Source organism: Symphodus melops, assembly GCF_947650265.1.
Source record: "Symphodus melops genome assembly, chromosome: 13".
NCBI lineage: Eukaryota > Metazoa > Chordata > Actinopteri > Labriformes > Labridae > Symphodus > Symphodus melops.
In genome coordinates this window covers 25,498,324-25,511,379 of record NC_136703.1, presented here as the reverse complement: position 1 = coordinate 25,511,379, position 13,056 = coordinate 25,498,324, and the positions used below count along the sequence as shown (strand labels likewise).

The following is a 13,056-nucleotide window of genomic DNA, read 5'->3' as shown; positions in this document are numbered from 1 at the left end:
GTGACCCGTGGGGTTCCCCAGTTCTCGGTCCTCAGGTGACCTTTAGAGCATCACAGAGGAGAAGGTCAGTCTGGACTACAAAGGTCGTGTTTTGTATGTGACAGAAGGAATCGAGTTTTATGAAGCGAAGTTTTCCTGCGAAGAAAATCAAAGAAGAAAAAAAAAGACCTCGTGCTCCCGTCTCCAGCTGCTTCATCCATCACTGCATGATGCATGTCCACCATCTTTCTGCACTTTGAATTACGCTTTGATGAAGGGACTTTTCATCACAGGTCACGTGGTGTGGACTCATAAAAACGTCTCGTTTGCCTAAAGAGAGTCAGCACGCCATACTGTCCGTACACCAGCTGTTACAATGAGCGGCGAGCTGAGACACCTGTGAGGCCCCTTTCTCTCCCCCCTCCCCCCTCTATTGTTTTCAATGAGCAGTGTCGAGGCTTCAGTGTGTCGCTCTTTAAGTTACAGTCTCAGTGAACATCTGATGAAAAGCAGGTCAGGTTACTGTCACAGAGACACTTCCTGCCTGGATCTTTTTCTCCACGTCGTCCTTCACGTGTCCTCAACTCATCCGACTGTTTCGGTCTTTATTCATTCTGACACATGTCACATTAAGCAGGTTAATCGTGTTTCTGGAGGGCGGGAAGATCCACGCCAAGAAACCTAGCTTGAAGGAGACTTTTTTTTTTTTTTTTTTTTTTTTTTCAGCTTCCCTCCAAGTTTACAATCATTAAAAACCAACAGACAAGAATCACAGTCAGAGTTCTGGGTTTCAACCCAACGCCTGCTGGCCGTGTGAGCGTTAGCATAAACTAAACAAGCTCAGACGTGAACAAAAGGCCGGTTTAGGAGATGTTATCGCTGCAGGTCGCCGAGGTCAAAGGGTCACCTCGCAGCGGTCTGAGGTTGAAGGAACTTTTTCCAGTGTCAAACTGCTGCACGTACTTTCTCCATCGCTCGGCGCCTTCATCCTCCCTGGACTTTCTTATACTCTGTTTCTAACCTCCAGCTTTACTCCTCAGAGCCCGAGCAGCACGAGCACCTTTAAAACGGAGCATGAAATCACCAAGTAAGCTCACGTCATCTAAAGGGGCTTTTTGTTCCTGCCCAGGTGTGTGACGTCCATGAAGAATGAGGGACGTGAGATGTTGTTTTCTGTGGCTGTCAAACTCTGTTTCACACTCTCGTCCTCTCCTTTAGAAAAGGGGGGTCCAGGTGGTCTCCCTGTCGACGTGGGAGACCACCTGGGAACGAGCATGTGGAGCACATTCTCCTCCTTCATTCACCATTTCTTTCCCTCCACCTCCAGGTCAATGAGAGTCTCTCTCTCTCTCTCTCTCTCTCTCTCTCTCTCTGGGTGAGGAATCCTCGTCCTGAGGGCAGAATTAAAGTGCTGCTGCGTCGACACCTGCCTCTTTATGTAAGCCCTGACTTTTTCTTATACGTTCTTTCTTTGCACAGTGTTTGACTTTCCGCTGCTCTGCTGAGAAAATAAAGCAAAAAAAAAACAAAAAAAAAAGTGCATGCATATTTTCAGTATCTTTATCCGACAGCGCTTCCACAAGTTGAACGAAAATCCACTCTTCAATTAAAGCTCAAAAAGAGCCAAAATAAATCTTTAATATAAATCAAGTAAAAACAGATAACAAGGTTTTGATTTGGCGTCGCACTCGAACCTTTCTTGCATTTTTCACCTCCACTCCTCCTCTCACTGTTTTTAATGACCACAAACACTCACATGTCAAATCCAAACAGGATTAACCTCGAGATAGAAAAGTGTGTGTTTCCTGGCTGTGTGTGTGCGTGTTGTTCAAGGGGGGGGGGGGGGGGGGGGGGGGGGGGGGGGGGGTGTAGTGACTCAACAAGTGGGCCGAGCCACAATAGCGGGTCAAAGTGGGCTAAACCTCTTATACCCTGAACACACAGTGCAGCCATTCCCCGGAGCTAATGAGCAGATTTCCCGGGGCTAATTACGCACCAACGTCGCCACTTCAACCGAGCGGTCAGAGAACGAGCGAAGGGAAGACTCTTTGTCCTGATCCGTCGTGTGGAGGAGCTGCAGCCGGAAACACAAACTGAGCTGTGCAGAGTCAACACATCTCGTCCCCACGCACACCTTCAGCCCTGAAGTCCACACGGGGTGACGAGTGTGAGCGCTGCAGGACGCTTCGCTTCCTCGGCCCGGGCACGCTTTAAAGGCACGGGACAGTTCATGCACGAGCACGAGCACAGGTACACAACGAGGAAATCCCAGAGTGCATCTGACTAACACGACCGAGTCAGAGACGTCGCTGTCGTGTTCTCTGTGTTGTCTCCCCTTTACAGTTTAACAAAAGCTGACCTCTGCAGGGATTCTGTCTTTAGAGGCTCCAGAGCCTGTTTGTGCGTTTGCTTTAAAGATTAGTTTGGAGCTGTTTGAAGGCTGCAGGCCGACACATCATCAGGGGATTTCACACCTGCAGAAAACTCCTGATATTTCCAGTTTGAGCCGTGTGGTGGGAGAACGCTCGGACTTCACAGCAGGATTTCTGCTGCCTGCAAACACAGCTGGGTCAGGAGACTCTCCAGAGCCGGCTGCTTTAAAAATCATCTCAATATTTACAGGAGAGGAAACGGCTTCAAGGAGCGATTCACCAAAAAAAAAGTCATTTAGACCCTAAAAATAAAACTTCTCGACCGGCGTGTCTCTGTTTAATCACACACTTCAATCAGCAGCCTGTAAGCTGAAGGAGATCTTATCCCAGAGACCCCCCCCCCCCCCACCTCCCCCCCCTCAGGACTCGTGTTTGGTGTTGCATTGACTTCATTCTTCTTCCCTATAATCAACTGACACCTCAGACTGCCTGCTGTTCTTTCTCTGCCTCCACCTGATCTGACCTCAGTGTCTTTATCTCCCCAGACGTTACATCTTCATCTTGATAGCTTATCTGCTTTTGCATGCACTCGAACAAGGAAAGGAACGGGAAAGGTTTTTTTTGATTCACTTTGTGGAAAGAGAGAGAGAGGGAAAAAAAGAAGTGACCTCAGCGACGCGAGAGACGTCGATTTATGTCGTCTTGCAGAAACGGAGCGTGATTGGAGGACACGGGTCAGTCACTGCGAGGAATGTGGGGAACAGGTGGAAGAGCGAGAGAAGGCACTAAGCCGCCTGCGTGTTATGGCCCCCAGGGTCCCTTTAATGGTTAACCCATGAAGCTGCAATAATCCTTTGTGCTCTAACTAGAGATACCTGCAGGCGTCACACACGAGGCCGACCTGCTGCTGCTGCGTTCATACAAACTCATGGTCACATTATAAAGACATTAAAGCCTGCAGAGTCCGCGTCCTTACTTATATAAGTGCTCTGTGTTAAGTGTTGCCAAGTCCTACAAAGGAAGCAGTGCGTGAAATAATGACTTGGCAGAGGCAGCGGGGGCGATCGGTGCACACTGCTGACCCCCTCTGTTCATCTGTGAATGCAGCGAGGAGCGGCCGGTGAACGGGCTGGCATCTGCAACAAGGTCAAAGATGCTCACGCTGAACTTCAACGTGCAGATTTATGACCAAAAAAATAAATAAATAAATCTGAGATAGAAGAGCGACGGTCGCTTTAAAGTAGAATTTAAAAAAAGGGTCATCAGACATCATTACCTGCCTTCAATCTGACACACTTCAGTGTTTGAAGAAGGCAGAGAGAGAAAAGGTTGTTATCATTAACTCAAGGAATCAAACCTCAGGGAAGAGCAGAGACTGAACGCCCTGCATTGAGCACCACACACACACACACACACACACACACACACACACACACACACACACACACTAAGATGTGTGATGAAACCTTAAACATTTAAAACCCAGAATTTAACATAAAGAACTTTAAAAGACTAAAAACACTGACGGCTCATTGTGAAATACGAGGAATGATATTACATACAGCCACACAGGACTCTGTGTGTGTGTGTGTGTGTGTGTGTGTGTGTGTTATAAACATAAAGAGGAATTGCAGAGTATATACAATAGAATATATTTTTATAGATGCATCTATGTTAGAAACCCTCTACAATGCACTTTGGGCTTAGAGGAATGTTTCAACATGAGAGGTGACAACTATGCAGGTGCCAAGTCCTCTCAGTAAAATAAAGAGGCTACATATAATATAAACTGTGGGGATGTGTGTGTGTGTGTGTGGGGGGGGGGGGGGGGGGTGTAAGAACCCTCAGGAATATTTGCGAAACTAAAGAGTTAAAAAGTCCTTTAACGTTTGGATTCACTGGTTTTTGGAGGATTAAAAAAGGTGCATGGACTCGGGTGCTGCTCACCTGGATGGTCTGACTCGGGTCCCCGGACACCGGGCCTCCAACCAGCTTGCAGTACAGGTCCTGTATGCTCCTGCCGGTGTCGTCCTCCCCGCAGGTCGCCGTCGCGGTGATCTTGGTGCCCTCCGCCAGGTTAAAGTAAGGCGGGTGCAGGCTGTATCCGTTCACCCCGTTGGTGGGCAGCTCCTGCGCCGACACCGAGCTGGAGCAGGACGCAAACAGCGGCAGCAGCAGCAGCGAAAACAACCGCGTCCGAGAGCGCCGAGCCGGGGAGAGCGCAGCCATCATCCTCCACCTGTTCGCTCGATCCAGACAGGAAGAGCTGCCAAAGTAAAGTAAGTCTGAGGGTACAGGATTTAAGATGTTAACTTCTGTAGAGGGGAAGCATTTGGAGCAAGAAGAGTAGAAAAAGAAGAAGAGGAGAAAGAGGAGTTTGTAGTCCTGGAGAGCGGTGCGTCGAGCTTTCTCTCTCTGTGTCGCTCCAACAAGCACCGACTCCAACTCAATCTGGATCTCCCCCTCTCCTCTCCCCTCCCCTCCCCTCCCCTCCCCTCTCTGTTGGCCCGGCCCCAGCGGTTGGAGGAGGGCACAGCTTCTACTGGTTGAAAGGTTAAATCATCTTAAAGCAATCATCACGGTTGGTTAACTGGCTCAAATACAACAGAAACACTTTGTTAATTTGATCTGTCTCCTTCTGTTTGCAGATGTTTTCATGCTGTTTATCTTTCTGTATAAATCTCTTCTTCTGTTTCCTTCTCCTCTCTTAATTCTCTCATTCATTTGAGATCACTTAAATGGACCCACTAAGTGTTAAAACGACAAACGGGGACCCCCCCCCCCCCCCACACACACACACACACACACACTGAATTCAGACTCAGACTGCCCCTCAAACACACAAAACAAATACAAGTAACACAGACAGTTGCTCTCTCCACACACACACACACACACACACAGACGACCACACACACACGCGCAGAGATGACCACACACACATCATTCTGAACCCTGTTAAATCCAGCAGAGAGAGAAACAACCATTTAAATATTTCCTTCATCGTCGTAACTTATTGCCCTCTTTCAAACTTTTCCTTTCTCCCTCTCTTCCTCTGTCCACATTAATAAACACAACATAACCCCAATGATGAGAAAAGTCCATCCTCTCCGTCTTCTGCCTGCTCCACTTTTCAGAAAATGTGTGATTTCCCTTCATGACATCACAAAGGGCAGTAGCCCCTCCCCCAGGTGGGTGACCCTCCCACAGCTAGGTGTTTGTTCTGCCCTCTGAGTCTGCCTTCTCACCGTAAACAATAGGACATGGAGCCAGAAAGCAGCGAGTACACCCGAGCCCTTCCAGAGAGGGGGCGTGGTCAGACACAGCTCATTTACATATTTAAAGCTACAGACACAGAAACAGCCTGTTCTGAGCAGGAGGGCTGAAATAGAGGAAGAGAGAAAAAAAACAAGCTTGTGTTTAAAAATAAATACAGTTTGATGTTGTCATTGATTTGATATCTGTGTTGTTACATTTGCAGTATTTAGCCGGAGCTCCAGCTGGTTATGCTAACACTTTGCTATCGTCACAGTTTGTTCAGGAGATTCTTCCTCTGTGTGTTAAAGTGTGTTTGTCTAAACTCTTAGGGACTGTAGGACGACTGTCACTCTTCTTCTGTGTTTTTAATCCGTCCTCCTCTCTCTCTGTAATCTCGTCTCCCTCCCTGGGAGCTGTCAGAACGTCCACACAGACTTCAGTCTTCCTCCTGCTGTTCGGAGGGGGGTGTGTGTGTCCGGGACAAACAAGAGAGAGAGAGGGAGACAGCGCGTCCACTCAGTGTCCCATCTCAACAGTCTTTAAGTGGTTCATGTCACAGGGGAAGAAAAGGCTCGGTCCCTGAGCAGCAGAATAATCCTCTTTGACTGGACCGTCCTCAGGTCGAGTGGATCCGGGACCTTCTGTCGTCTCCCTGAATGAGCTGTTTTCTCTCTTTGAGGATGTTTGCTCTGAATCTCCTCGTCTTGTGTGTGTGAAGGACCAACAGAAGAGCAATGGGGGAACAAAAAGGACGCGGCACGGCTTCATTTCAGGCGGACATGTCGCTCCGTCTTGGAAAGTTGGCGACGCCTTAATGACACATTTTTACTTTGAAATTGTGAGCTAAAAGGAACACAGTGTTCGTCACTGTCCCGTCTGCTGTCAGGTACAGAACCAACAGGAGCACAACAGACGGCTTCTTTCCCACCTGCATTAGGACGTCTGAACTCCCAGAAACCAGCTGAAAAAAAAAAACAACCCTACAGGAGCTGTGAAGTTCAAATAACATGCGCTGCTGCTAGCCTAGCCGTTAGCATGCTCGCGTGTACAGACGCTTCGCGCGGGTTCAAATTCGACCCGTGGCTCCTTTAACATGCTGCTCCCCACTCTCTTTGTATGAAGGTTTATTTGAGGACAGGAGACATCAGAGAGTGGCTCGTGACATGTCGGATAAAGATCGGAGGACTCAAGCTTCTGATGACATGTGGGAGGGAGTTAGTGCGTCTGACTCGATTCACTGTCCTGCAGTAAAGCAGTAAATATTTAGCATAAAAAAGAACAATAATAATAATAAAAAAAAAAAACAATTGCTGAAAAGGTGTAAGGATGAAACCGAGGCGTATATAAAGAAAATCAAAACAAGAAGAGCTGTCCATTAGAATAAAGGCAGAAAAAGTCCAAAAACAAATTTAAGAAAAAAGAAAAGAAAAGTTCTAATAATATTAAACGCTCCAAAAGCTGCTGAAGTTTTTATGATAAAACATCTGAACAGAAGTTGGAGCGAAGACGTTCATGAAAAGGTTAACAGGACGAGAAATTATTTTATAACGGTAAAAAAAAATCATCTCACCGCTTCTATTGGATAACTCAACACCTGCAGTGTGTGTGTGTGTGTGTGTGTGTGTGTGTGTGTGTGTGTGTGTGCGTGTGTGTGTGTGCGTGTGTGTGTGTGTGTTCTCATGGAGCAACATCTAATCAAGCGACAGGAACCACTTCAGGAGATGAAAGCGTTTCACCGGTGCGCGCACACACACACACACACACACACACACACACACAGACAGACACACACACACACACACACACAGACACACACACACACACACACACACACACACAGATAACAGCTGCTCAGGTGAGTCAAAGTACGACTAACAGGCCTTTTACTTTGTTCCCATCAGAAACACAGAGACGAGATACCTCATCAGTCACGCAGGTGAAACTATGTACACATCTGCACTCCTGAAAATATCGAGATCATTTCAGGAGGCCTGCTCCTGGGGGGGGGGGGGGGGGGGGGGGGGCATGCATAACAAGATGTGGGAGCAACAGATGTCAACAAAGACGAACATACAGGAGAGCAGAAAACAGAATGCAGCCGTTTAATTACGTGCACGGAGATCGTAGCGGTCGCGTGCAGACACGGGATAAAAAATGCCACTCCCCCTTCCTCATTGGCTCCTCCCATCAGCTGGCTAAGACTCGATGTGGAAAGAACTGGACATGTTTGCTGTTTGCGTTCACACATGCAGCTCCTCCAGCAACACCAGGAGATCATCAGCAGTTTTCTGCAAGTGTGAAAGGAACTGTATGTTTGTTACACGACCACTTCCTCCATCGTCTGTCTAACACATGCTACACTCTGACCTGCGGACACACACACACACACACACACACACACACACACACAGAGGCAGGGGTCAGTGACCTCCTGTAGTTTAAAGGAGTCTCGAGGTAGTGTGTTAATGCAGCGGAGCTTCATTCACTGACACACTAGAACATTCCTCAGGCTGTTTGCAGGCTCACAGGTCACACCGGAGACGCTTCTCTGATCGGCGTGCTAAAGATGATCGTGACTGATTAACCCGGACAGGAAGTGGTTCATCTGGTGGACGTTACTGAAATATGACCCAGAGACGACGTGTAGGCGACCTGTGACTGTGATGTTTGTTGATTTATTAAACTAAAGAGTGAAAAAAATAATGATGAACAGAAAGTTTTAAAGATGGCGATAATTACGACGATGACGGTGAAGAAAAACATATTCAAACCCGCTCAAACCCTCTTTGTCTGCCTCCCGCCACGCGCACAGGTGAGAAAGACGGTAGGCCACGCCCACTGCCAATTCTGGAAATTATATGAAACCCGTTTCAGGAGCGAAACTTTACAAAAAATAATCAACAAATATGGCACCTGAATTTTCCCGCACATTTCTTATAGTCAGCTTATAGTTTCTTCTTCTTATTGTGCAACATTTATTTTTCATCTTTATTTTTGAGAAGCTACTTTTTCGCTGTGCAGTCAACATTATAAACCTTTAAACATGTACTTATAAAACGTATAAACATTATAAACCTTTAAACATGTACTTATAAAACGTATAAACATTATAAACACGTCCTTCTTCTCGGCTGTGGATTGGATTTAAGTCGGTCGTCTCTCTGGAAAGGTTGGGGGTTCGATTCCCAGCTCCTGCAGCCACATCATGGGGGGCGTGTTGTTCTGAATATACACGTTTACAGTAAGCTTTAAAAATGACAGAAACCGTTTGAAAACCAGTGCTGCCTTAAAAAAAAGCCGTTTGATCGATAAATGGATCGATGCGCTGGAGAGAGAAGAGGAGCGGAGGGGAAACCGAGCCGAGAGAAAGACAAATAAAAAGAGAGAAGAAGAAGAAGAAGAAAAGAAAGGGGAGTTGTCGTTTCACCTCCCTAATCCCCCCCCCTCCTTCTCAACGCCTTTTCTTCGTGAACTCCAGAACTAATCTACTTCCTGGTTACCATGGAGACCAGAGGAGAAGTGAGGGACAGGCACACAGGTTGTCGTGGCGACGGCTCACGGCTCGCGCCTTTGATTGAACCGACTTATTACCCCCTGCTGGTTCCTTTACCGTAGACTGAAGCGCCTTCAACCTGCCTTCTGTCTAACGACCAGCAGGGGGCGCCTCGAGCTGAATGAACTTATTCCATCAGTAAACATTCAGTGGCTCGTGCCCTCACCTGTTTGAGAAAACACAGACGCTTCTATCTTAATCCATCTGTGAGTATCTGTCTTCAGACAAAACTTTTCTTAATGCTCTTATCATCATACACACACACACACACACACACACACACACGTACACACACACACACTGTGCATGCTCACACTTCATGTCGTGCTCTATTGAAGTCATAACTCCGGTGTGTTCCGGTGATAACAGTATTGAGTAAATACTGTTTGTCTATCCCAGCATTCCTCAGATGCTCCGCCTTAGGACTTTGAGATTGTCACACACACACACACACACACACACACACACACACACACACACACAGACACACACACACACATCTGAGGGCGGATGTGTTTGAAGTGCTGTGGGCCGGGGAGGGGATGTTTGGGGTTGACAGCGGACTAAGGGGTGTGCGTGTGTGTGTGTGTGTGTGTGTGTGTGTGTGTGTGTGTGTGTGTGTGTAAGGCAGGTACCAACATGCTCTCCTCTTTTGTCTTCTTACACGACACTTCAAACCACACACACTCCTGGTGGGCCCCTCTCTCTCTCTCTCTCTCTCTCTTACTCTCATGAGCTCCACTTTTAAAAGTAACCCGGAGGAAGGATCACTCTTCGCAGGTTTCCCCGCCACGTGTTTACTTCCTGACTTCACATCAGCGTTTCATTCTTGTTCAGAGTCTAAGAAGACTCTTAAACTCAAAGCTGTTACTGTGACTTTACGTCCACGTGGATACCTGATCAATGAGCAGCCTTCATGTTCTCTCAGTAGTTATTGTTATTGTTGTTGTTGTTGTTGTTGTTGTTGTTGAAGCAGCTGCTTGTAAACGTTTCACTTGACTCAAACACAGGGATGTAAAGATTCATCGTGAGGCGGTGTCGAAGGTGTCACGGTTCCAATCGGTCTGTTTAATCGACAGCACATCGAGAAGCTCCTCCCCTTTATCTACAAACACATGGTGAATCACAGCGTTTCAGTGCAGGTAGAGAGATCTGAAGTCACAACAGGTATGATTCACTTCCCCTCCCTCTCTTTAACCCACTCTCTCTCTCTCTCTCTCTCTCTCTTCACGGAGCTCGCCCACTTTGAAGTCTGCTGACATCTGAAAGAGGACAAAGAGACACAGACTTGAACCCAGCTGCTTCTGAAGACGGACAAAAGGATGCGAAAGAGAGAGAGAGAGAGAGCGAGAGAGCGAGCGATGGAACGATAGAGAGGAGCATAAAGAGAGCTCTTATAAAAGACAGGAGGAGAGGAATCAAGGAGACAAGGAAAGGAGAGTTCAGATGTTTCCTTTCATCTCCTGTTGTGGATTCAGACCAACTTTATTTACAATCTGGGTTTTAAAGAGTTTTTCATTAAAAGCACAACTTCAGCACCTGATACAGAGAGTTACAGTTTTTTTACTGACACCTGGTGGACATGAGAGGAACTGCAGTCTGAATTCGAGCTGATCACCTGCAGCTTTAAACCCACTGAGAGGTGAAGCACACAGGAGGACCAGTCAGAGAGAAAATGAGTGAAGCGACACTTCTTGTAAAAAACAAAGTTTTGAGTTGGCGCATGCATCAGATTCTGCAGATGAGGATACGTGTGTGTGTGTGTGTGCACACTCTGCTGCAGGGTCATACTGGCTTCTCTGTCCCTCGTCTCATTACTGACACAGTGTTCTTTGTCTGTGTGTTAAAGGTATGCAGGGGGCCAGGTGAGGGGGGGAAGGGGAAGGGGGGGGGGTTTGAGAGGCTCCATCCCCCTTTATGTTAAGACCATTGTTTGACAAGCTGTGACTCGCCAGAGGCTCCAAAAAACACCGAGCACGTTCAGAATGACACTCAGGAGAAGAGACCGGAGCTTATGAGCGTCGAGGCAGCAACATGAGCTGCTGGAGTCCGACTGACTGGATCTGAGTCCGACTGGATCTGAGTCTGACTGGATCTGAGTCCGACTGGATCTGAGTCAGACTGGATCTGAGTCAGATGCTAATATTTGATGTTTGCAATTCAACAACCGACCTTTCCTGCAGCTTCTCTCCAATAATTTCACTGTCAGATATTTTGAGATTATAAAATCCAGCAGAACTTAAAGTGGCAGGTCAACACATCAAAGTCAAAGTCGTCCTTGTTGTCAGTTTTTCAACATGTGCTGGACATGTAGAAAAAATACAAAAATATAAAGGATAAAAATAAAAGCACAGATTTAAGAAGAGATGCAAAGATGTGCATTTTGATAAAACAACAAACGTGCGTCGACTTGTATTAATCACACTGACGTAACGAATGAAATAATAAATATTTGTTTTGAGTCCTTGTGTGTGTGTTTTTAAATAAAGTGACACATTAAGTTTTGTTTCCAAGCCTCTCAAAGACCGGATGTTTTCTCAGGAGGAACAGGAGGCGGCGTGCTGTTCTTTCAGGCAGTTAAGGGTTAATCATTTGTCCACAAATGGGAAGTGATGTGATTATAAGGCTGAAGAACAGAGCACACTCACTGGAGTCATCTCACCTGGGAAAGAGAGGCTGTGGAGGAGTCACCTAACATGTCTCTAAATGTGTCCTGTCTTTATGTCATCTGCTGTTTGTCCAACCAGGAAGTCACCGTTAAAAGTGCACGTGAAGGCTTTGGATTGGTGCACACTGGCGGGGCCGTTCAGGCATTGTGGGAAAAAAAAGCAAACAGACGGATAAAAGGGAGGGAGGTGATGAAGACGATGGTGCATGTGTGGGAACAGAGCAGTAAAGCAGCACTTGATGATTGAGGCTGTTTGAGGTTAAAGACGGCCTGAGAGCGCTCTCACACACGGATCCTCCTTCACACTGTGTTTAGCACTAATGACCACTGGAAGCTCTGTTATTCCCACTCGGACTCTTTTGTTTATGTGGGTTCTTTTAAAGCCAGGTGTTGCACACAGCAGCAGGTAAAAAAGACCTTCTCATCGTCCAGTACCACGTTTGATTTAGTCAGGTTCATTTAACTATTTACCTGCCGGACAAATCAACTTTTTCACTTCTGCGTTTATCTGTTATCGCGCTTTATGAGAAGTTCAAAAGGTTGGGTAACGGTGGTTTGTCAGGAGCCTCAGCTCCAGCGCTCAGCCTGTCCGTAGGGGGCCACTCAAAGTCAGACTGACGCAGCATTGCCAGCATGGCGGCTGCTGCCGATGAGCCTCCAGCGCCCCCTGCAGGAGCAGACGGGAGACGTCCCTCTGGCTTCGTCTGTTAATATTTACACGGGCGAATTCTGAGGCGGTTTAAAGTGCGTCAGCCGTTGGTGGGGGGGGGGGGGGGGGGGGGGGCCTACTGCCCCGCCTGTTAGCAAGGCAGCGCCTCTGAGTCGATGGTTCAACTTGCTCGAACACATCACTCCCAGTTTCATCCAGTTAAACCCGGATTAGTTGTACAACATATTCTTGTTAAATATTGTGCAGGAAACTGTCCCAAACAATGAAGCCGAGTCATGAAACGCCCTGATTATAGATGATGGATCATATTTTAGACTCTTTATAACTATTCAAACGTGAACTTTACAGAGTGCAGATTAAGAGAGTTCGTTGCATCGGCTCGTAATTCGTGAGTTTCCTTCACTGATTGGAGAAATTTAACTTCTGTCTTGTTTTCACTTTTATTCAAATTCATAAAAATATTCCTTCTTGTCCATAAAGCTTTAAGTATCCTTACAAGCCAATCAGATCCCTCAGATCGTCAGGTAAGGATCAGATGAAGGTGGAGCACACTGCC

General features: G+C 47.0%; 1 protein-coding gene and 1 long non-coding RNA gene across 2 annotated transcripts in view; both read left to right on the top strand.

Moving 5' to 3' along the window:
* Window positions 1–13,056, top strand: part of tmem81 (transmembrane protein 81) — a 90,418-nt gene that overhangs the window by 27,184 nt on the left and 50,178 nt on the right. The window lies entirely within an intron of this gene.
* Window positions 9,005–10,616, top strand: LOC306834084. The gene is made up of 3 exons (XR_013780442.1): window positions 9,005–9,368; window positions 10,173–10,280; window positions 10,398–10,616. It is a non-coding gene; the product is annotated as an uncharacterized lncRNA (long non-coding RNA).